At 45.2% G+C, this 7095-nt stretch overlaps 1 protein-coding gene across 1 annotated transcript in view; it reads left to right on the top strand.

Moving 5' to 3' along the window:
• The first annotated feature begins 856 nt into the window (after positions 1 to 856).
• Positions 857 to 7095, top strand: part of ZFP2 (ZFP2 zinc finger protein) — a 31648-nt gene continuing 25409 nt past the window's right edge. Inside the window, exons 1-2 of the mRNA XM_059695842.1 lie at positions 857 to 990; positions 4497 to 4590. The gene's annotated coding sequence lies outside the window, so the exon portion shown is untranslated. The remainder of the gene's footprint in view (positions 991 to 4496; positions 4591 to 7095) is intronic.

Here is a 7095-nt window from a genome sequence, read left to right as displayed (position 1 = left end):
AAATGAATTGTGAAGAGTTTCATATTTTTCAATATTTTTAAATAGTTCAGACAGTTTTCAAAGAGAAATAGAGATGAGAAAGCATATTTTATTCAGTACTATTGCCAACAGAGGAGAGAAGCTTCAGTAAAATCAAACTCAACTCCCAAAACAACAAAGATAGATGGGGATTTATTGCAAACGAACAAATTAAGAGGGTCAGTGGATGGAAACTACCAAAAGTATCAAGTTTGGGGGGATTTTTGCTAAATAAAGGGAGGCTAAGGACTTAGACATCAAGAGTAGGGGAATGGGAATTGGATTAGATATTAAGAATGGGGATTCTACCGAGGCTCATTTAGCAGGATTCTTGCTAAAACTGAGCTCCACAGGCCAAGGACAGGGCCCAAGAGCCAGGGCCAGTAGAAAGGAGGGCTCAGAGGAACCTGCCTAAAGTTTGGTCAAGGGCAGCGTCTTCGTCACAGCAACAGAAACAGGCAGAGGTTATTTTTAGAAAACCACGTATTACACTCTATCATACCGATCTGCCCCCAAAGTCATGTACTTCTCCAAGTTCCAGCAGCAGAATGAGCTGAAACGAACTCTGGCCACATATTTAATGGAAGATTTTGTCTGCATTGTGCACAGTGACAATTTTGAAGCCCTTAGAGCAGGCTGGGGCAGGGGGCACAGTAACCACCATTCATGGAGTGCCCACTGTTACTCCAGACGTTACTACCTCTTCTCATTCTTCTGACAACTGCAAGAGACCCTTCTGGGCTCCCCTTACTGCAGAGGACGAAAGCGAGGCTTAGCCCACGGGCCTCCGTGCCTCCATCGGCTGGAGCCGCCCCTTCCCTTCCGCCCCACCCTCGGCCTGCGCTTGGCGCACTCCGATGCCGTCCACGGCCCAGCTGCCTTGTGGGAAATGTAGTTCGGCGTCCCGGGGAGGCGGCGGGCGGGACGGCGTTCGGCAGAGGCAGCTCCCGCTCAAGCTGGGTGAGGGTGAGGGTGAGTGCGGGGCAGCGGCTGCACGCGCCGAGTCTGGCCGGGTGGCGGGCGCTGGGCGGAGGCCCGGATAGGACGAGCCCTGGACGTCGCGCCAAGTGAGGTCGGGGCGGATGGGCTGGGGCCGCTTCTTGCGGGTCTTTGCGCAGCGCCGGGCCGCTGGTTCCAGGTGCGCCCCATCTCGCCCCGGGAGCCGAGCCGGGCTGGGAGTGGGGGGCACCCAGCCGAGGGTCACCGGACGCGGCCCTTCCCCACCTGTCTCAGGAGCGGCGAGTGCGGGCGTGGCGCGGCGGCCACGGTCCGAGGGCCAGTCCGGGTCCCTGCCTGCGTTCCTCCCGCCTCGGCTCTCCCCGGGACCCGCTCGGCAGTTGGGGGGATGCTGCCCTCTTGCGGGGGCTCCAGGCTCCAGCATCGGCCCTTTGTGTAAACCGCACCTCAGTGCGCGCCCACTGATTTCCGATCGAGGAGCGCGGCGGGGTCTCTCTTGGACCCGTTTCTTCTAAGAACCGGCGGCCAACCCTGTGCAGGTTCTTTACCTCAGAGAATCCTTTTCTCTTTCATTTTTATTTAAGCATTTTTTTAAAAAAAAAATCTTACAAAGAAAAACAAATATTCACAACCAGAAAACTCAGAGGAGCAAAAGGGAAACATTATTTGCAAACTGTCATAATTTGCATGTCGACGTATATATGTGTTTGAACATAGAAACTCTGTTCTTAAAGCTATGGCTATTAATATCCTTTTCTCCATGAGTCGTGAAATACATTTGGTGTGGGATTTAAAATGTACAAATCTTAAGCTCCATGGCTTTTATATTTTGTTCATGTAAGTGCCACTCAGTCAACATGGAGAATAGATTTTAAAAGAAGTGAATACTGAAAACATTACTTACACCAATTTTTAAAAACAGCTAAGCTGTCATTTTAATGAGTGTGAGGAAAAGTATGTCTGTGCCATACTTAATCCTTCCTTTAGGCCTTTCTGTTATTAGGTTTTGTTTTGTTTCAGTATTATAAACAACACGGGCCACCTGGCTACATATTTGCATTCTTGTCTCATTCTATAAATCGCTTAAAGTGAAGTTTCTGGGCCTTTATAATATATATGTATTTATATATATTTTAATTGATTTTAGAGAGGAAGGGAGAAGAGAGAGAGATGGAAACATCAGTGATGAGAGAGAATCATTGATCAGCTGCCTCCTGCATGCCCCCTACTGGGGATGGAGCCCGCAGTCCAGTCATGTGCCCTGACTGGGAATTGAACTGTGACCCCTCCTGGTTCATGGGTCTACGTTCCACCACTGAGGCATGCTGCCTAGCGTTTTTGTTACCTCCTGTCTTATTTTCTCCAGAAAAGTAGCAGTTTAAAAAATTTGCAATGTAATTGAGCCAGAATGATCCACCCCAAACCTGGGTATTACTTAACTATTCTCTAACTTTTGGAGAGGTGCAAATGATAGGGTTGTTTAAATTTGCATTTTGAATATTAATGATTATTTTATGCAATTTGCTTTTTGTCTTAAAATTTTCTATCTGATGCACAAGTGTTTCCTTACTATGCACAAATGTCATATTTTCATATGGTCAGACAAGAAGACCTTTCCTTCATATTTGGGCCTTTGGCATCCTTAGGCCTCCTAGTCCTTTATCATCACAAAAATGCTCACCTGCATTGTCTTCTAGTTCTTTAGTTGCATTTTATGTGCACATTTTTATTCTTTTCCAAATGTTAAGCCCTTATTCCAAGTTATTGAATAATCCATCCTTTCTTCACTGACCTGAATTTCACTTTTTTCTTATCCTGAATTCTTATATGTAATTTTTTTTCTGAATTATTTATGTTGGCAGGATTTCTATTTGTTCCATTTACTCTTTTCCTCTATCTACACTAATAAAAGAGAAAGATGCAAATTGACCATACCTTCACAATGCCCAACAGCCCATCAGGAGTGAGTATGCAAATTAACCCAACAAAGATGGCGGGTTAATTTGCATAGCAGGCCCTGAGCAGCTGGGGGCAGGGCAGGATGCCAGCATTCTGCACTGCCCCAGCCGCTCCGGGCCTCTGGGCAACGTGGGAAGGCAGAAAGGTGGCTCCGGCTCCGGGCAAAGGTGGAAAGGCAGCTCTGGCCGGAGCGAAGGCGGTGCTGGCAGCCAGGGGAAGGAAGAACCATTGTTGCATGAATCTTCGTGCATCAGGCTACTAGTTAAATTATAACATCCAGGAGAGCAGAGAGATTTCTATTTTGTTTGCAACTGTATTCTCCTCTCTCCCCCTCCACACATATATACATAGACAGAGGAATGGTGCCTGGTCAACAATATATTTAGTGAATGAGTAATTCTGACATTCAGTAACATATTCTACTAGGGGCCCAGTGCACGAATTTGTGGACCTTGAAAGGAACTGTGGGCAGTGAGGCTGTGGTGGGCACAGAGGCAGGTCTCGGCCCATCCTCTGCGCTCCCACCTGGCCCACGCTGTGCCCCTAGTCCCCTGTCTGCTGGGAGCCCTGCCCCTGCCCCTGCTGCTCCCATGTGCTGATGGCGCCAGCCCTGCTCGCACCTGCTGATGGCACGGAGCGATTGGGGCCAGCGCCTGCAGTGGGTGCAAGCGGTGGCTACTGGCCCAATCGCCCCTCAGATGCAGGGGAAGATGGAGAAGCCCTCACGGGCGATCGGGGCTGGCAGCCCCCACTTGCACCCACTGACAGTACTGAGTGATCGGGGCTGGCACTGGACTCCGGCTGTGGCACCGACAGCGGTGCAAGCGGGGCCAGCGCCGGCAGCAGGTGCGAGTGCCCAGTGGGATCGTGGCATGTGGGAGCAAAGAATTTTTGGTAACCACCAGAGGCTCGCCTCGATGACAGCGACCGGTGCCCTGCCTTGGTCTGGTGCCCCCGCTCACCTGCTCCACCATACTGCCGCGACCCATGCCCGCCATGTTCCATGCACTGCTTCCTGCTGCCAATACCTGCCATGTTCCGTGTGTGCCCCCCGGTGGTTAGTGCACGTCATAGCAACTGGTTGTTCGGTTGTTCCGCTGTTCGGTCTATTTGCATATTAGGGTTTTATATATATAGATTATCATAGCTTCATAGTATCTGGTGGGCAAGTTTTTGCTCATTACCATTCTCTTTCAGAAATTTCCTGGCTGTTGCTATACCAGTACAACATAGTTAACTTTTGAAAAAATAATCTTTTTCATAATTAACTTTAAAATATTATTAATTTGGTATAATTTGATTTGGAATGTGTTAACTTTATAAATTAACTTAAAAGAAGTGACAAATTATTGTGACATCCTATCCAGGAATACGGTATACGGTATGTCTCTCACTGTTCATCTTTCTTCATATATAAGTCAAATAAGCTTAGTAAAATAAACAATAAAAATCATAGTTTTATGTAAATTGTGCGAACACGTTGTATTTGCTTTATTTATAGGTATTTTATTTTTTGTTGTTGTGGAAGTCTCCTTTCTCATGGCTTCTTTTCCTCCTATCAGCTCTGCCTCCTCTCCCCACCCATCTCCTAGGAAGGACCCCACAGGAAGGAAGGAGAAGGCAGTGGATGCTGGGCCTCTACCATTGGGAACTCAGGTGAGGTTTTTCAATTTCAAACCTCTCCTTTACCCCTTATTCCTATACTGTATATGGGTTTCACTGCAGAGGACAAGGCTATTGAGATCTCTGAATGTTGGATATTTTTCACAAAGCTACCTTCAGTTTCCCTCAGCTCTGTTCTCAGCTGTCACTTCCTCATTCAGCTGGCCTATTGAGCTCTTGGTGCTGTTCAAGGGTCAGAAAAGGAACAAACATTATATGAGAGAAGGTCCTGGTGCTTACAGGGCTATGGACTCTCAGGGCACATAAAAAGTTACATCTCTACAAGATACAGTCACGATGATTGTACATGAATCTGATAATAAGAATGAGTATGGTTAGGTACCCAGATTGTCGGTGTTCTAAGACCTGGAGAAGGAGAAGATCAGTGTGGCAGCCAGGAGAAGTAGGGTTTGATAGGGATAATGGGAGAGGATTTGCTGTAATGGAGTCAGAATGTCCCAAGTTTACCACTAAATCCTAACTTGACCATTTAATATCTGTGTTGTCTTGGGTAGGTGACTTGAGTTCCCTGAAGCATTAGTTCCTCATGGTCATGATAGAAGTAACAGCATTAACCAAGTGTTTGCCACATACTCGACTTTGGTAACAATTTCACATGGCTTATTCCATTTAATAATACCTATTTCATAGGTTTGTTGAAAGTTCAAATGAAGTAATGTAAAAAAAAAAGTGCCCAACATTGTTCCTGAGATGTTAAAGGCACTAGGTAAGTGTAGGCACCCTCTGCACCATTCCGGCCAAGCGCTTGGTATTTTCTAGTAGAGTTTAGAGGTAGAGCAGAATGTAGCATTGACTGGTCGTGAGGAGTTAGTTACAAAGTTTGGGGTCAAGTGCCAGGAACAAGGAGTTTGTGTGTTGGTGAGGTGGTAGGCATGGGGGTGGAGGAGGAGTCACAGAAGTTTTGATAAAGGAGTTGGCATAAGAATTTTTCTAGAAAGAAGCAGTGTCTGTCAGCTAGAGGAAATCATGGGACAAAAACAGTGAATGAGGAGCCTTGGTTTTTTTTGCACTGATTACTTTAAAATGGAAGCTGCGCCCTGGCCAGCATGCTCAGTGGTTACAGCATTGGCCTGCTCACTGGGAGGTCATGGGTTCAATTCCCAGTCAAGAGCATGTACCCGGGTTGTTGTTTTGATCCCTGTCCCTAGTTGGAGAGCATGTGGAAGGCAACCAATCAATGTGTCTCTCGCACATCAGTGTTTCTCTCTCCCTTCTCCCCCCTGCCTTCTACTCTCTGAAAAAAATCAATGGAAAAAATATCCTCACTTCTCTAGTGAGGCTTAAAAATAAAATAAAATAAAATGGAAGCTGCTAGTTTTTACTAGAACCTGGAGTTATTGCTTCTCTGGAAAAGGATATAAGACATCAGGCAGACTTGGCTCAGGAAGCACTAAGTTTTGTTTTATATTTTTCTTTTTTAAGGTTAGGCTTACGTAACTTTATAGTCCTGAAGGACTTGTGGTGTTTTCCTCATTCATTAGATCATGCGTTAGGCTTCTCTTAAATGTGTCACTTGTTTATTTAGCAAAGGCGCTAGTTTTTTTAAAATTGATTTTCGAGAGAGGTAGGGAAGGAGAAACATCCATTGGTTGCCTGGAGCCCACCACCTTCTGGTGTACGGGATGATGCTCCAATCAACTGAGCCACACCCGCCAGCACCCAAAGGAACCAGTTTTAAGAAGACTTCATGAAGACAAGTATAACTGTTATGATTTCTGTTTGTACTACTTCCTCACCTTGATATTATCAAGCTTAGTTCTGAAAGTCAGCATAACTCATAGTTATTATAGAAAGGGAGTTTCTAGAAGAGGGGAAGGTTTGAAGAGGGAGCATTCAGAAGATTTTGGTTGATGTAGGTTGTGGTTTGGTTGTCACTAGCCTTGATTGGTTTTATTTAAAATAGTGTTAATTAAGTTTTTAAGTCAGCATTCTTTTCAGGTATAATTTACAAAAAAAACCTATTTTGAGCTTATAATTAATTGAGTTTTGCCAAATATATGCACCACTTCAGTGAAGTTGTAGAACATTTTCATCACTCCAGGTGTTCTTACCTCCTTCTAGTCCACATTCCCCATTGCAGGCATCCACTGGTTTTACATACCAAAATACAAAGATCAGAAGGATGAAACTTACAATGATATAGTACTGTTACCTGATCTACAAATCTTACTCATATTTTGCACAGGTGTCCTTTATCTGGTCAGATCTAATCCAGATCACAACTGAAACTTAGCTGTCCTATCTCCTTAGTCTCCCTTGATCTAGAACAGTTCCTCAAGTCTTTGTTTTTGGTGACTTTGATACTTTTGAAGAATACAGTGACTGATTTGGGATGCATTGGTGCAGCATTAGAGCTATTTTCCTTTCTTCATCTTTCCTCCTATTTATCAGCCAGTGACGTGACTCTGAGTTGCCAAGTATGACTTACATTTGCCTATAAATTATATCTTTTTTTTCTGAATATAAATATTGGGCATA

The sequence above is a fragment of the Myotis daubentonii genome, chromosome 5 (genome assembly GCF_963259705.1).
Source record: "Myotis daubentonii chromosome 5, mMyoDau2.1, whole genome shotgun sequence".
Classification (NCBI taxonomy): Eukaryota; Metazoa; Chordata; class Mammalia; order Chiroptera; family Vespertilionidae; genus Myotis; species Myotis daubentonii.
This window is presented reverse-complemented; position numbering and strand designations above follow the sequence as displayed.